The 17,432-nt window shown below is 34.5% G+C and overlaps 5 non-coding genes across 5 annotated transcripts; all 5 read right to left on the bottom strand.

The window, feature by feature from the left end:
- Nucleotides 1–1,423: 1,423 nt before the first annotated feature.
- TRNAK-UUU (transfer RNA lysine (anticodon UUU)) lies at nt 1,424–1,496 on the bottom strand. The gene has a single exon. It is a non-coding gene; the product is annotated as a tRNA-Lys (tRNA).
- A 6,082-nt stretch (nt 1,497–7,578) lies between these two features.
- On the bottom strand, nt 7,579–7,651 carry TRNAK-UUU (transfer RNA lysine (anticodon UUU)). Its single transcript has one exon. It is a non-coding gene; the product is annotated as a tRNA-Lys (tRNA).
- A 955-nt stretch (nt 7,652–8,606) lies between these two features.
- On the bottom strand, nt 8,607–8,679 carry TRNAK-UUU (transfer RNA lysine (anticodon UUU)). The gene has a single exon. It is a non-coding gene; the product is annotated as a tRNA-Lys (tRNA).
- Nucleotides 8,680–11,168: 2,489 nt separating this feature from the next.
- Nucleotides 11,169–11,241, bottom strand: TRNAK-UUU (transfer RNA lysine (anticodon UUU)). The gene has a single exon. It is a non-coding gene; the product is annotated as a tRNA-Lys (tRNA).
- Nucleotides 11,242–16,277: 5,036 nt separating this feature from the next.
- TRNAK-UUU (transfer RNA lysine (anticodon UUU)) lies at nt 16,278–16,350 on the bottom strand. Its single transcript has one exon. It is a non-coding gene; the product is annotated as a tRNA-Lys (tRNA).
- Between the last annotated feature and the right edge of the window lie 1,082 nt (nt 16,351–17,432).

Below are 17,432 nucleotides of genomic sequence, written 5' to 3'. Positions count from 1 at the left end.
TGAAGGAGAATATAAGGTCCTCATAGTCCATTAACGGCAAAATGAAAAGTTCTTGATTTCATAAATACTTTGGAGTATTACTGTTGGAGTTGTTAGAGATCTTCATGCAAATGGACATAATCACTCAATCAAGAAATATATGCTAAACTTCCACACTGTAAATATGGTTTTAAAGAAACATCAAAGATATAAATGTATCTATTCTCAGTGAGTTTACAATGTCCCTAGATCTTTAACATACAGTAGCCAAACTTTCCAAAGGACGTAAATGGAATTTGATGGCATCAAGGTACATATTTGAAAGCAAATGTCATACTTAAAGCTGTCTACTGCTTCCTTTATTGACATGTCAATTTAAGAGGAAACTAAGAAACTGTTTCTTGTAAAAGGACTGCCGCCTGAACAGGGACTTGAACCCTGGACCCTCAGATTAAAAGTCTGATGCTCTACCGACTGGACTATCCAGGCTCTGAAAAAGTTCTCATTGAGATAGAAAAAAATACTGAGGTTAAATGAAGGAGAATATAAGGTCCTCATAGTCCATTAACGGCAAAATGAAAAGTTCTTGATTTCATAAATACTTTGGAGTATTACTGTTGACGTTGTTAGAGATCTTCATGCAAATAGACATAATCACTCAATCAAGAAATATATGCTAAACTTCCACACTGTAAATATGGTTTTAAAGAAACATCAAAGATATAAATGTATCTATTCTCAGTGAGTTTACATTGTCCCTAGATCTTTAACATACAGTAGCCAAACTTTCCAAAGGACGTAAATAGAATTTGATGGCATCAAGGTACATATTTGAAAGTATAATGTCATACTTAAAGCTGTCTACTGCTTCCTTTATTGACATGTCAATTTAAGAGGAAACTAAGAAACTGTTTCTTGTAAAAGGACTGCCGCCTGAACAGGGACTTGAACCCTGGACCCTCAGATTAAAAGTCTGATGCTCTAACGACTGAGCTATCCAGGCTCCGTAAAAGCTCTCACTGAGATAGAAAAAAATACTGAGGTTAAATGAAGGAGAATATAAGGTCCTCATAGTCCATTAACGGCAAAATGAAAAGTTCTTGATTTCATAAATACTTTGGAGTATTACTGTTGGAGTTGTTAGAGATCTTCATGCAAATGGACATAATCACTCAATCAAGAAATATATGCTAAACTTCCACACTGTAAATATGGTTTTAAAGAAACATCAAAGATATAAATGTATCTATTCTCAGTGAGTTTACAATGTCCCTAGATCTTTAACATACAGTAGCCAAACTTTCCAAAGGACGTAAATGGAATTTGATGGCATAAAGGTACATATTTGAAAGTATAATGTCATACTTAAAGCTGTCTACGGCTTCCTTTATTGACATGTCAATTTAAGAGGAAACTAAGAAACTGTTTCTTGTAAAAGGACTGCCGCCTGAACAGGGACTTGAACCCTGGACCCTCAGATTAAAAGTCTGATGCTCTACCGACTGAGCTATCCAGGCTCTGAAAAAACTCTCACTGAGATAGAAAAAAATACTGAGGTTAAATGAAGGAGAATATAAGGTCCTCATAATCCATTAACGGCAAAATGAAAAGTTCTTGATTTCATAAATACTTTGGAGTATTACTGTTGAAGTTGTTGGAGATCTTCATGCAAATGGACATAATCACTCAATCAAGAAATATATGCTAAACTTCCACACTGTAAATATGGTTTTAAAGAAACATCATAGATATAAATGTATCTATTCTCAGTGAGTTTACAATGTTCCTAGATCTTTAACATACAGTAGCCAAACTTTCCAAAGGACGTAAATAGAATTTGATGGCATCAAGGTACATATTTGAAAGTATAATGTCATACTTAAAGCTGTCTACTGCTTCCTTTATTAACATGTCAATTTAAGAGGAAACTAAGAAACTGTTTCTTGTAAAAGGTCTGCTGCCTGAACAGGGACTTGAACCCTGGACCCTCAGATTAAAAGTCTGATGCTCTACCGACTGTGCTATCCAGGCTCTGAAAAAGCTCTCACTGAGATAGAAAAAAATACTGAGGTTAAATGAAGGAGAATATAAGGTCCTCATAGTCCATTAACGTGAAAAGTTCTTGATTTCATAAATACTTTGGAGTATTACTGTTGAAGTTGTTAGAGATCTTCATGCAAATGGACATAATCACTCAATCAAGAAATATATGCTAAACTTCCACACTGTAAATATGGTTTTAAAGAAACATCAAAGATATAAATGTATCTATTCTCAGTGAGTTTACAATGTCCCTAGATCTTTAACATACAGTAGCCAAACTTTCCAAAGGACGTAAATAGAATTTGATGGCATCAAGGTACATATTTAAAAGTATAATGTCATACTTAAAGCTGTCTACTGCTTCCTTTATTTACATGTCAATTTAAGAGGAAACTAAGAAACTGTTTCTTGTAAAAGGACTGCCGCCTAAACAGGGACTTGAACCCTGGACCCTCAGATTAAAAGTCTGATGCTCTACCGACTGAGCTATCCAGGCTCTGAAAAAGCTCTCACTGAGATAGAAAAAAATACTGAGGTTAAATGAAGGAGAATATAAGGTCCTCATAGTCCATTAACGGCAAAATGAAAAGTTCTTGATTTCATAAATACTTTGGAGTATTACTGTTGAAGTTGTTAGAGATCTTCATGCAAATGGACATAATCACTCAATCAAGAAATATATGCTAAACTTCCACACTGTAAATATGGTTTTAAAGAAACATCAAAGATATAAATGTATCTATTCTCAGTGAGTTTACAATGTCCCTAGATCTTTAACATACAGTAGCCAAACTTTCCAAAGGACGTAAATAGAATTTGATGGCATCAAGGTACATATTTGAAAATATAATGTCATACTTAAAGCTGTCTACTGCTTCCTTTATTAACATGTCAATTTAAGAGGAAACTAAGAAACTTTTTCTTGTAAAAGGACTGCCGCCTGAACAGGGACATGAACCCTGGACCCTCAGATTAAAAGTCTGATGCTCTACCGACTGAGCTATCCAGGCTCTGAAAAAGCTCTCACTGAGATAGAAAAAAATACTGAGGTTAAATGAAGGAGAATATAAGGTCCTCATAGTCCATTAACGGCAAAATGAAAAGTTCTTGATTTCATAAATACTTTGGATTATTACTGTTGAAGATGTTAGAGATCTTCATGCAAATGGACATAATCACTCAATCAAGAAATATATGCTAAACTTCCACACTGTAAATATGGTTTTAAAGAAACATCAAAGATATAAATGTATCTATTCTCAGTGAGTTTACAATGTCCCTAGATCTTTAACATACAGTAGCCAAACTTTCCAAAGGACGTAAATAGAATTTGATGGCATCAAGGTACATATTTGAAAGTATAATGTCATACTTAAAGCTGTCTACTGCTTCCTTTATTGACATGTCAATTTAAGAGGAAACTAAGAAACTGTTTCTTGTAAAAGGACTGCCGCCTGAACAGGGACTTGAACCCTGGACCCTCAGATTAAAAGTCTGATGCTCTAACGACTGAGCTATCCAGGCTCCGTAAAAGCTCTCACTGAGATAGAAAAAAATACTGAGGTTAAATGAAGGAGAATATAAGGTCCTCATAGTCCATTAACGGCAAAATGAAAAGTTCTTGATTTCATAAATACTTTGGAGTATTACTGTTGGAGTTGTTAGAGATCTTCATGCAAATGGACATAATCACTCAATCAAGAAATATATGCTAAACTTCCACACTGTAAATATGGTTTTAAAGAAACATCAAAGATATAAATGTATCTATTCTCAGTGAGTTTACAATGTCCCTAGATCTTTAACATACAGTAGCCAAACTTTCCAAAGGACGTAAATAGAATTTGATGGCATCAAGGTACATATTTAAAAGTATAATGTCATACTTAAAGCTGTCTACTGCTTCCTTTATTTACATGTCAATTTAAGAGGAAACTAAGAAACTGTTTCTTGTAAAAGGACTGCCGCCTAAACAGGGACTTGAACCCTGGACCCTCAGATTAAAAGTCTGATGCTCTACCGACTGAGCTATCCAGGCTCTGAAAACGCTCTCACTGAGATAGAAAAAAATACTGAGGTTAAATGAAGGAGAATATAAGGTCCTCATAGTCCATTAACGGCAAAATGAAAAGTTCTTGATTTCATAAATACTTTGGAGTATTACTGTTGAAGTTGTTAGAGATCTTCATGCAAATGGACATAATCACTCAATCAAGAAATATATGCTAAACTTCCACACTGTAAATATGGTTTTAAAGAAACATCAAAGATATAAATGTATCTATTCTCAGTGAGTTTACAATGTCCCTAGATCTTTAACATACAGTAGCCAAACTTTCCAAAGGACGTAAATAGAATTTGATGGCATCAAGGTACATATTTGAAAATATAATGTCATACTTAAAGCTGTCTACTGCTTCCTTTATTAACATGTCAATTTAAGAGGAAACTAAGAAACTTTTTCTTGTAAAAGGACTGCCGCCTGAACAGGGACATGAACCCTGGACCCTCAGATTAAAAGTCTGATGCTCTACCGACTGAGCTATCCAGGCTCTGAAAAAGCTCTCACTGAGATAGAAAAAAATACTGAGGTTAAATGAAGGAGAATATAAGGTCCTCATAGTCCATTAACGGCAAAATGAAAAGTTCTTGATTTCATAAATACTTTGGATTATTACTGTTGAAGATGTTAGAGATCTTCATGCAAATGGACATAATCACTCAATCAAGAAATATATGCTAAACTTCCACACTGTAAATATGGTTTTAAAGAAACATCAAAGATATAAATGTATCTATTCTCAGTGAGTTTACAATGTCCCTAGATCTTTAACATACAGTAGCCAAACTTTCCAAAGGACGTAAATAGAATTTGATGGCATCAAGGTACATATTTGAAAGTATAATGTCATACTTAAAGCTGTCTACTGCTTCCTTTATTGACATGTCAATTTAAGAGGAAACTAAGAAACTGTTTCTTGTAAAAGGACTGCCGCCTTAACAGGGACTTGAACCCTGGACCCTCAGATTAAAAGTCTGATGCTCTACCGACTGAGCTATCCAGGCTCTGAAAAAGCTCTCACTGAGATAGAAAAAAATACTGAGGTTAAATGAAGGAGAATATAAGGTCCTCATAGTCCATTAACGGCAAAATGAAAAGTTCTTGATTTCATAAATACTTTGGAGTATTACTGTTGAAGTTGTTAGAGATCTTCATGCAAATGGACATAATCACTCAATCAAGAAATATATGCTAAACTTCCACACTGTAAATATAGTTTTAAAGAAACATCAAAGATATAAATGTATCTATTCTCAGTGAGTTTACAATGTCCCTAGATCTTTAACATACAGTAGCCAAACTTTCCAAAGGACGTAAATGGAATTTGATGGCATCAAGGTACATATTTGAAAGTATAATGTCATACTTAAAGCTGTCTACTGCTTCCTTTATTGACATGTCAATTTAAGAGGAAACTAAGAAACTGTTTCTTGTAAAAGGACTGCCGCCTGAACAGGGACTTGAACCCTCAGATTAAAAGTCTGATGCTCTACCGACTGAGCTATCCAGGCTCTGAAAAAGCTCTCACTGAGATACATAAAAATACTGAGGTTAAATGAAGGAGAATATAAGGTCCTCATAGTCCATTAACGGCAAAATGAAAAGTTCTTGATTTCATAAATACTTTGGAGTATTACTGTTGGAGTTGTTAGAGATCTTCATGCAAATGGACATAATCACTCAATCAAGAAATATATGCTAAACTTCCACACTGTAAATATGGTTTTAAAGAAACATCAAAGATATAAATGTATCTATTCTCAGTGAGTTTACAATGTCCCTAGATCTTTAACATACAGTAGCCAAACTTTCCAAAGGACGTAAATGGAATTTGATGGCATCAAGGTACATATTTGAAAGTATAATGTCATACTTAAAGCTGTCTACTGCTTCCTTTATTGACATGTCAATTTAAGAGGAAACTAAGAAACTGTTTCTTGTAAAAGGACTGCCGCCTGAACAGGGACTTGAACCCTGGACCCTCAGATTAAAAGTCTGATGCTCTACCGACTGGACTATCCAGGCTCTGAAAAAGTTCTCATTGAGATAGAAAAAAATACTGAGGTTAAATGAAGGAGAATATAAGGTCCTCATAGTCCATTAACGGCAAAATGAAAAGTTCTTGATTTCATAAATACTTTGGAGTATTACTGTTGACGTTGTTAGAGATCTTCATGCAAATAGACATAATCACTCAATCAAGATATATATGCTAAACTTCCACACTGTAAATATGGTTTTAAAGAAACATCAAAGATATAAATGTATCTATTCTCAGTGAGTTTACATTGTCCCTAGATCTTTAACATACAGTAGCCAAACTTTCCAAAGGACGTAAATGGAATTTGATGGCATCAAGGTACATATTTGAAAGTATAATGTCATACTTAAAGCTGTCTACTGCTTCCTTTATTGACATGTCAATTTAAGAGGAAACTAAGAAACTGTTTCTTGTAAAAGGACTGCCGCCTGAACAGGGACTTGAACCCTGGACCCTTAGATTAAAAGTCTGATGCTCTACCGACTGAGCTATCCAGGCTCTGAAAAAACTCTCACTGAGATAGAAAAAAATACTGAGGTTAAATGAAGGAGAATATAAGGTCCTCATAATCCATTAACGGCAAAATGAAAAGTTCTTGATTTCATAAATACTTTGGAGTATTACTGTTGAAGTTGTTAGAGATCTTCATGCAAATGGACATAATCACTCAATCAAGAAATATATGCTAAACTTCCACACTGTAAATATGGTTTTAAAGAAACATCAAAGATATAAATGTATCTATTCTCAGTGAGTTTACAATGTCCCTAGATCTTTAACATACAGTAGCCAAACTTTCCAAAGGACGTAAATAGAATTTGATGGCATCAAGGTACATATTTGAAAATATAATGTCATACTTAAAGCTGTCTACTGCTTCCTTTATTAACATGTCAATTTAAGAGGAAACTAAGAAACTTTTTCTTGTAAAAGGACTGCTGCCTGAACAGGGACATGAACCCTGGACCCTCAGATTAAAAGTCTGATGCTCTACCGACTGAGCTATCCAGGCTCTGAAAAAGCTCTCACTGAGATAAAAAAAAATACTGAGGTTAAATGAAGGAGAATATAAGGTCCTCATAGTCCATTAACAGCAAAATGAAAAGTTCTTGATTTCATAAATACTTTGGAGTATTACTTTTGAAGTTGTTAGAGATCTTCATGCAAATGGACATAATCACTCAATCAAGAAATATATGCTAAACTTCCACACTGTAAATATGGTTTTAAAGAAACATCAAAGATATAAATGTATCTATTCTCAATGAGTTTACAATGTCCCTAGATCTTTAACATACAGTAGCCAAACTTTCCAAAGGACGTAAATAGAATTTGATGGCATCAAGTTACATATTTGAAAGTATAATGTCATACTTAAAGCTGTCTACTGCTTCCTTTATTGACATGTCAATTTAAGAGGAAACTAAGAAACTGTTTCTTGTAAAAGGACTGCTGCCTGAACAGGGACTTGAACCCTGGACCCTCAGATTAAAAGTCTGATGCTCTACCGACTGAGCTATCCAGGCTCTGAAAAAGCTGTCACTGAGATAGAAAAAAATACTGAGGTTAAATGAAGGAGAATATAAGGTCCTCATAGTCCATTAACGGCAAAATGAAAAGTTCTTGATTTCATAAATACTTTGGAGTATTACTTTTGAAGTTGTTAGAGATCTTCATGCAAATGGACATAATCACTCAATCAAGAAATATATGCTAAACTTCCACACTGTAAATATGGTTTTAAAGAAACATCAAAGATATAAATGTATCTATTCTCAGTGAGTTTACAATGTCCCTAGATCTTTAACATACAGTAGCCAAACTTTCCAAAGGACGTAAATAGAATTTGATGGCATCAAGGTACATATTTGAAAGTATAATGTCATACTTAAAGCTGTCTACTGCTTCCTTTATTGACATGTCAATTAAAGAGGAAACTAAGAAACTGTTTCTTGTAAAAGGACTGCCGCCTGAACAGGGACTTGAACCCTGAACCCTCAGATTAAAAGTCTGATGCTCTACCGACTGAGCTATCCAGGCTCTGAAACAGCTCTCACTGAGATAGAAAAAAATACTGAGGTTAAATGAAGGAGAATATAAGGTCCTCATAGTCCATTAACGGCAAAATGAAAAGTTCTTGATTTCATAAATACTTTGAAGTATTACTGTTGAAGTTGTTAGAGATCTTCATGCAAATGGACATAATCACTCAATCAAGAAATATATGTTAAACTTCCACACTGTAAATATAGTTTTAAAGAAACATCAAAGATATAAATGTATCTATTCTCAGTGAGTTTACAATGTCCCTAGATCTTTAACATACAGCAGCCAAACTTTCCAAAGGACTTAAATGGAATTTGATGGCATCAAGGTACATATTTGAAAGTATAATGTCATACTTAAAGCTGTCTACTGCTTCCTTTATTAACATGTCAATTTAAGAGGAAACTAAGAAACTGTTTCTTGTAAAAGGACTGCCGCCTGAACAGGGACTTGAACCCTGGACCCTCAGATTAAAAGTCTGATGCTCTACCGACTGAGCTATCCAGGCTCTGGAAAAGCTCTCACTGAGATAAAAAAAATACTGAGGATAAATGAAGGAGAATATAAGGTCCTCATAGTCCACTAACGGCAAAATGAAAAGTTCTTGATTTCATAAATACTTTGGAGTATTACTGTTGAAGTTGTTAGAGATCTTCATGCAAATGGACATAATCACTCAATCAAGAAATATATGCTAAACTTCCACACTGTAAATATAGTTTTAAAGAAACATCAAAGATATAAATGTATCTATTCTCAGTGAGTTTACAATGTCCCTAGATCTTTAACATACAGTAGCCAAACTTTCCAAAGGACGTAAATGGAATTTGATGGCATCAAGGTACATATTTGAAAGTATAATGTCATACTTAAAGCTGTCTACTGCTTCCTTTATTGACATGTCAATTTAAGAGGAAACTAAGAAACTGTTTCTTGTAAAAGGACTGCCGCCTGAACAGGGACTTGAACCCTCAGATTAAAAGTCTGATGCTCTACCGACTGAGCTATCCAGGCTCTGAAACAGCTCTCACTGAGATTGAAAAAAATACTGAGGTTAAATGAAGGAGAATATAAGGTCCTCATAGTCCATTAACGGCAAAATGAAAAGTTCTTGATTTCATAAATACTTTGAAGTATTACTGTTGAAGTTGTTAGAGATCTTCATGCAAATGGACATAATCACTCAATCAAGAAATATATGCTAAACTTCCACACTGTAAATATGGTTTTAAAGAAACATCAAAGATATAAATGTATCTATTCTCAGTGAGTTTACAATGTCCCTAGATCTTTAACATACAGTAGACAAACTTTCCAAAGGACTTAAATGGAATTTGATGGCATCAAGGTACATATTTGAAAGTATAATGTCATACTTAAAGCTGTCTACTGCTTCCTTTATTGACATGTCAATTTAAGAGGAAACTAAGAAACTGTTTCTTGTAAAAGGACTGCCGCCTGAACAGGGACTTGAACCCTGGACCCTCAGATTAAAAGTCTGATGCTCTGCCGACTGAGCTATCCAGGCTCTGAAAAAGCTCTCACTGAGATAGAAAAAAATACTGAGGTTAAATGAAGGAGAATATAAGGTCCTCATAGTCCATTAACGGCAAAATGAAAAGTTCTTGATTTCATAAATACTTTGGAGTATTACTGTTGGAGTTGTTAGAGATCTTCATGCAAATGTACATAATCACTCAATCAAGAAATATATGCTAAACTTCCACACTGTAAATATGGTTTTAAAGAAACATCAAAGATATAAATGTATCTATTCTCAGTGAGTTTACAATGTCCCTAGATCTTTAACATACAGTAGCCAAACTTTCCAAAGGACGTAAATGGAATTTGATGGCATCAAGGTACATATTTGAAAGTATAATGTCATACTTAAAGCTGTCTACTGCTTCCTTTATTGACATGTCAATTTAAGAGGAAACTAAGAAACTGTTTGTTGTAAAAGGACTGCTGTCTTAACAGGGACTTGAACCCTGGACCCTCAGATTAAAAGTCTGATGCTCTACCGACTGAGCTATCCAGGCTCTGAAAAAGCTCTCACTGAGATAGAAAAAAATACTGAGGTTAAATGAAGGAGAATATAAGGTCCTCATAGTCCATTAACGGCAAAATGAAAAGTTCTTGATTTCATAAATACTTTGGAGTATTACTTTTGAAGTTGTTAGAGATCTTCATGCAAATGGACATAATCACTCAATCAAGAAATATATGCTAAACTTCCACACTGTAAATATGGTTTTAAAGAAACATCAAAGATATAAATGTATCTATTCTCAGTGAGTTTACAATGTCCCTAGATCTTTAACATACAGTAGCCAAACTTTCCAAAGGACGTAAATAGAATTTGATGGCATCAAGGTACATATTTGAAAGTATAATGTCATACTTAAAGCTGTCTACTGCTTCCTTTATTGACATGTCAATTAAAGAGGAAACTAAGAAACTGTTTCTTGTAAAAGGACTGCCGCCTGAACAGGGACTTGAACCCTGAACCCTCAGATTAAAAGTCTGATGCTCTACCGACTGAGCTATCCAGGCTCTGAAACAGCTCTCACTGAGATAGAAAAAAATACTGAGGTTAAATGAAGGAGAATATAAGGTCCTCATAGTCCATTAACGGCAAAATGAAAAGTTCTTGATTTCATAAATACTTTGAAGTATTACTGTTGAAGTTGTTAGAGATCTTCATGCAAATGGACATAATCACTCAATCAAGAAATATATGTTAAACTTCCACACTGTAAATATAGTTTTAAAGAAACATCAAAGATATAAATGTATCTATTCTCAGTGAGTTTACAATGTCCCTAGATCTTTAACATACAGCAGCCAAACTTTCCAAAGGACTTAAATGGAATTTGATGGCATCAAGGTACATATTTGAAAGTATAATGTCATACTTAAAGCTGTCTACTGCTTCCTTTATTAACATGTCAATTTAAGAGGAAACTAAGAAACTGTTTCTTGTAAAAGGACTGCCGCCTGAACAGGGACTTGAACCCTGGACCCTCAGATTAAAAGTCTGATGCTCTACCGACTGAGCTATCCAGGCTCTGGAAAAGCTCTCACTGAGATAAAAAAAATACTGAGGATAAATGAAAGAGAATATAAGGTCCTCATAGTCCACTAACGGCAAAATGAAAAGTTCTTGATTTCATAAATACTTTGGAGTATTACTGTTGAAGTTGTTAGAGATCTTCATGCAAATGGACATAATCACTCAATCAAGAAATATATGCTAAACTTCCACACTGTAAATATAGTTTTAAAGAAACATCAAAGATATAAATGTATCTATTCTCAGTGAGTTTACAATGTCCCTAGATCTTTAACATACAGTAGCCAAACTTTCCAAAGGACGTAAATGGAATTTGATGGCATCAAGGTACATATTTGAAAGTATAATGTCATACTTAAAGCTGTCTACTGCTTCCTTTATTGACATGTCAATTTAAGAGGAAACTAAGAAACTGTTTCTTGTAAAAGGACTGCCGCCTGAACAGGGACTTGAACCCTCAGATTAAAAGTCTGATGCTCTACCGACTGAGCTATCCAGGCTCTGAAACAGCTCTCACTGAGATTGAAAAAAATACTGAGGTTAAATGAAGGAGAATATAAGGTCCTCATAGTCCATTAACGGCAAAATGAAAAGTTCTTGATTTCATAAATACTTTGAAGTATTACTGTTGAAGTTGTTAGAGATCTTCATGCAAATGGACATAATCACTCAATCAAGAAATATATGCTAAACTTCCACACTGTAAATATGGTTTTAAAGAAACATCAAAGATATAAATGTATCTATTCTCAGTGAGTTTACAATGTCCCTAGATCTTTAACATACAGTAGACAAACTTTCCAAAGGACTTAAATGGAATTTGATGGCATCAAGGTACATATTTGAAAGTATAATGTCATACTTAAAGCTGTCTACTGCTTCCTTTATTGACATGTCAATTTAAGAGGAAACTAAGAAACTGTTTCTTGTAAAAGGACTGCCGCCTGAACAGGGACTTGAACCCTGGACCCTCAGATTAAAAGTCTGATGCTCTGCCGACTGAGCTATCCAGGCTCTGAAAAAGCTCTCACTGAGATAGAAAAAAATACTGAGGTTAAATGAAGGAGAATATAAGGTCCTCATAGTCCATTAACGGCAAAATGAAAAGTTCTTGATTTCATAAATACTTTGGAGTATTACTGTTGGAGTTGTTAGAGATCTTCATGCAAATGTACATAATCACTCAATCAAGAAATATATGCTAAACTTCCACACTGTAAATATGGTTTTAAAGAAACATCAAAGATATAAATGTATCTATTCTCAGTGAGTTTACAATGTCCCTAGATCTTTAACATACAGTAGCCAAACTTTCCAAAGGACGTAAATGGAATTTGATGGCATCAAGGTACATATTTGAAAGTATAATGTCATACTTAAAGCTGTCTACTGCTTCCTTTATTGACATGTCAATTTAAGAGGAAACTAAGAAACTGTTTGTTGTAAAAGGACTGCTGTCTTAACAGGGACTTGAACCCTGGACCCTCAGATTAAAAGTCTGATGCTCTACCGACTGAGCTATCCAGGCTCTGAAAAAGCTCTCACTGAGATAGAAAAAAATACTGAGGTTAAATGAAGGAGAATATAATGTCCTCATAGTCCATTAACGGCAAAATGAAAAGTTCTTGATTTCATAAATACTTTGGAGTATTACTGTTGAAGTTGTTAGAGATCTTCATGCAAATGGACATAATCACTTAATCAAGAAATATATGCTAAACTTCCACACTGTAAATATGGTTTTAAAGAAACATCAAAGATATAAATGTATCTATTCTCAGTGAGTTTACAATGTCCCTAGATCTTTAACATACAGTAGCCAAACTTTCCAAAGGACGTAAATGGAATTTGATGGCATCAAGGTACATATTTGAAAGTATAATGTCATACTCAAAGCTGTCTACTGCTTCCTTTATTGACATGTCAATTTAAGAGGAAACTAAGAAACTGTTTCTTGTAAAAAGACTGCTGCCTGAACAGGGACTTGAACCCTGGACCCTCAGATTAAAAGTCTGATGGTCTACCGACTGAGCTATCCAGGCTCTGAAAAAGCTCTCACTGAGATAGAAAAAAATACTGAGGTTATATGAAGGAGAATATAAGGTCCTCATAGTCCATTAACGGCAAAATGAAAAGTTCTTGATTTCATAAATACTTTGGAGTATTACTGTTGACGTTGTTAGAGATCTTCATGCAAATAGACATAATCACTCAATCAAGAAATATATGCTAAACTTCCACACTGTAAATATGGTTTTAAAGAAACATCAAAGATATAAATGTGTCTATTCTCAGTGAGTTTACAATGTCCCTAGATCTTTAACATACAGTAGCCAAACTTTCCAAAGGACGTAAATGGAATTTGATGGCATCAAGGTACATATTTGAAAGTATAATGTCATACTTAAAGCTGTCTACGGCTTCCTTTATTGACATGTCAATTTAAGAGGAAACTAAGAAACTGTTTCTTGTAAAAGGACTGCTGCCTGAACAGGGACTTGAACCCTCAGATTAAAAGTCAGATGCTCTACCGACTGAGCTATCAGGGCTCTGAAAAATATCTCACTGAGATAGAAAAAAATACTGAGGTTAAATGAAGGAGAATATAAGGTCCTCATAGTCCATTAACGGCAAAATGAAAAGTTCTTGATTTCATAAATACTTTGGAGTATTACTGTTGAAGTTGTTAGAGATCTTCATGCAAATAGACATAATCACTCAATCAAGAAATATATGCTAAACTTCCACACTGTAAATATGGTTTTAAAGAAACATCAAAGATATAAATGTATCTATTCTCAGTGAGTTTACAATGTCCCTAGATCTTTAACATACAGTAGCCAAACTTTCCAAAGGACTTAATGGAATTTGATGGCATCAAGGTACATATTTGAAAGTATAATGTCATACTTAAAGCTGTCTACTGCTTCCTTTATTGACTTGTCAATTTAAGAGGAAACTAAGAAACTGTTTCTTGTAAAAGGACTGCCGCCTGAACAGGGACTTGAACCCTCAGATTAAAAGTCTGATGCTCTACCGACTGAGCTATCCAGGCTCTGAAACAGCTCTCACTGAGATAGAAAAAAATACTGAGGTTAAATGAAGGAGAATATAAGGTCCTCATAGTCCATTAATGGCAAAATGAAAAGTTCTTGATTTCATAAATACTTTGGAGTATTACTGTTGGAGTTGTTAGAGATCTTCATGCAAATGGACATAATCACTCAATCAAGAAATATATGCTAAACTTCCACACTGTAAATATGGTTTTAAAGAAACATCAAAGATATAAATGTATCTATTCTCAGTGAGTTTACAATGTCCCTAGATCTTTAACATACAGTAGCCAAACTTTCCAAAGGACTTAATGGAATTTGATGGCATCAAGGTACATATTTGAAAGTATAATGTCATACTTAAAGCTGTCTACTGCTTCCTTTATTGACATGTCAATTTAAGAGGAAACTAAGAAACTGTTTCTTGTAAAAGGACTGCCGCCTGAACAGGGACTTGAACCCTCAGATTAAAAGTCTGATGCTCTACCGACTGAGCTATCCAGGCTCTGAAACAGCTCTCACTGAGATAGAAAAAAATACTGAGGTTAAATGAAGGAGAATATAAGGTCCTCATAGTCCATTAATGGCAAAATGAAAAGTTCTTGATTTCATAAATACTTTGGAGTATTACTGTTGGAGTTGTTAGAGATCTTCATGCAAATGGACATAATCACTCAATCAAGAAATATATGCTAAACTTCCACACTGTAAATATGGTTTTAAAGAAACATCAAAGATATAAATGTATCTATTCTCAGTGAGTTTACAATGTCCCTAGATCTTTAACATACAGTAGCCAAACTTTCCAAAGGACGTAAATGGAATTTGATGGCATCAAGGTACATATTTGAAAGTATAATGTCATACTTAAAGCTGTCTACTGCTTCCTTTATTGACATGTCAATTTAAGAGGAAACTAAGAAACTGTTTCTTGTAAAAGGACTGCCGCCTGAACAGGGACTTGAACCCTGGACCCTCAGATTAAAAGTCTGATGCTCTACCGACTGGGCTATCCAGGCTCTGAAAAAGTTCTCATTGAGATAGAAAAAAATACTGAGGTTAAATGAAGGAGAATATAAGGTCCTCATAGTCCATTAACGGCAAAATGAAAAGTTCTTGATTTCATAAATACTTTGGAGTATTACTGTTGACGTTGTTAGAGATCTTCATGCAAATAGACATAATCACTCAATCAAGAAATATATGCTAAACTTCCACACTGTAAATATGGTTTTAAAGAAACATCAAAGATATAAATGTATCTATTCTCAGTGAGTTTACATTGTCCCTAGATCTTTAACATACAGTAGCCAAACTTTCCAAAGGACGTAAATGGAATTTGATGGCATCAAGGTACATATTTGAAAGTATAATGTCATACTTAAAGCTGTCTACTGCTTCCTTTATTGACATGTCAATTTAAGAGGAAACTAAGAAACTGTTTCTTGTAAAAGGACTGCCGCCTGAACAGGGACTTGAACCCTGGACCCTCAGATTAAAAGTCTGATGCTCTAACGACTGAGCTATCCAGGCTCTGTAAAAGCTCTCACTGAGATAGAAAAAAATACTGAGGTTAAATGAAGGAGAATATAAGGTCCTCATAGTCCATTAACGGCAAAATGAAAAGTTCTTGATTTCATAAATACTTTGGAGTATTACTGTTGGAGTTGTTAGAGATCTTCATGCAAATGGACATAATCACTCAATCAAGAAATATATGCTAAACTTCCACACTGTAAATATGGTTTTAAAGAAACATCAAAGATATAAATGTATCTATTCTCAGTGAGTTTACAATGTCCCTAGATCTTTAACATACAGTAGCCAAACTTTCCAAAGGACGTAAATGGAATTTGATGGCATAAAGGTACATATTTGAAAGTATAATGTCATACTTAAAGCTGTCTACGGCTTCCTTTATTGACATGTCAATTTAAGAGGAAACTAAGAAACTGTTTCTTGTAAAAGGACTGCCGCCTGAACAGGGACTTGAACCCTGGACCCTCAGATTAAAAGTCTGATGCTCTACCGACTGAGCTATCCAGGCTCTGAAATAACTCTCACTGAGATAGAAAAAAATACTGAGGTTAAATGAAGGAGAATATAAGGTCCTCATAATCCATTAACGGCAAAATGAAAAGTTCTTGATTTCATAAATACTTTGGAGTATTACTGTTGAAGTTGTTGGAGATCTTCATGCAAATGGACATAATCACTCAATCAAGAAATATATGCTAAACTTCCACACTGTAAATATGGTTTTAAAGAAACATCATAGATATAAATGTATCTATTCTCAGTAAGTTTACAATGTTCCTAGATCTTTAACATACAGTAGCCAAACTTTCCAAAGGACGTAAATAGAATTTGATGGCATCAAGGTACATATTTGAAAGTATAATGTCATACTTAAAGCTGTCTACTGCTTCCTTTATTAACATGTCAATTTAAGAGGAAACTAAGAAACTGTTTCTTGTAAAAGGTCTGCTGCCTGAACAGGGACTTGAACCCTGGACCCTCAGATTAAAAGTCTGATGCTCTACCGACTGTGCTATCCAGGCTCTGAAAAAGCTCTCACTGAGATAGAAAAAAATACTGAGGTTAAATGAAGGAGAATATAAGGTCCTCATAGTCCATTAACGTGAAAAGTTCTTGATTTCATAAATACTTTGGAGTATTACTGTTGAAGTTGTTAGAGATCTTCATGCAAATGGACATAATCACTCAATCAAGAAATATATGCTAAACTTCCACACTGTAAATATGGTTTTAAAGAAACATCAAAGATATAAATGTATCTATTCTCAGTGAGTTTACAATGTCCCTAGATCTTTAACATACAGTAGCCAAACTTTCCAAAGGACGTAAATAGAATTTGATGGCATCAAGGTACATATTTAAAAGTATAATGTCATACTTAAAGCTGTCTACTGCTTCCTTTATTTACATGTCAATTTAAGAGGAAACTAAGAAACTGTTTCTTGTAAAAGGACTGGCGCCTAAACAGGGACTTGAACCCTGGACCCTCAGATTAAAAGTCTGATGCTCTACCGACTGAGCTATCCAGGCTCTGAAAAAGCTCTCACTGAGATAGAAAAAAATACTGAGGTTAAATGAAGGAGAATATAA

Source organism: Engystomops pustulosus, chromosome 1, assembly GCF_040894005.1.
Source record: "Engystomops pustulosus chromosome 1, aEngPut4.maternal, whole genome shotgun sequence".
Taxonomy (NCBI): Eukaryota; Metazoa; Chordata; class Amphibia; order Anura; family Leptodactylidae; genus Engystomops; species Engystomops pustulosus.
This window is presented reverse-complemented; position numbering and strand designations above follow the sequence as displayed.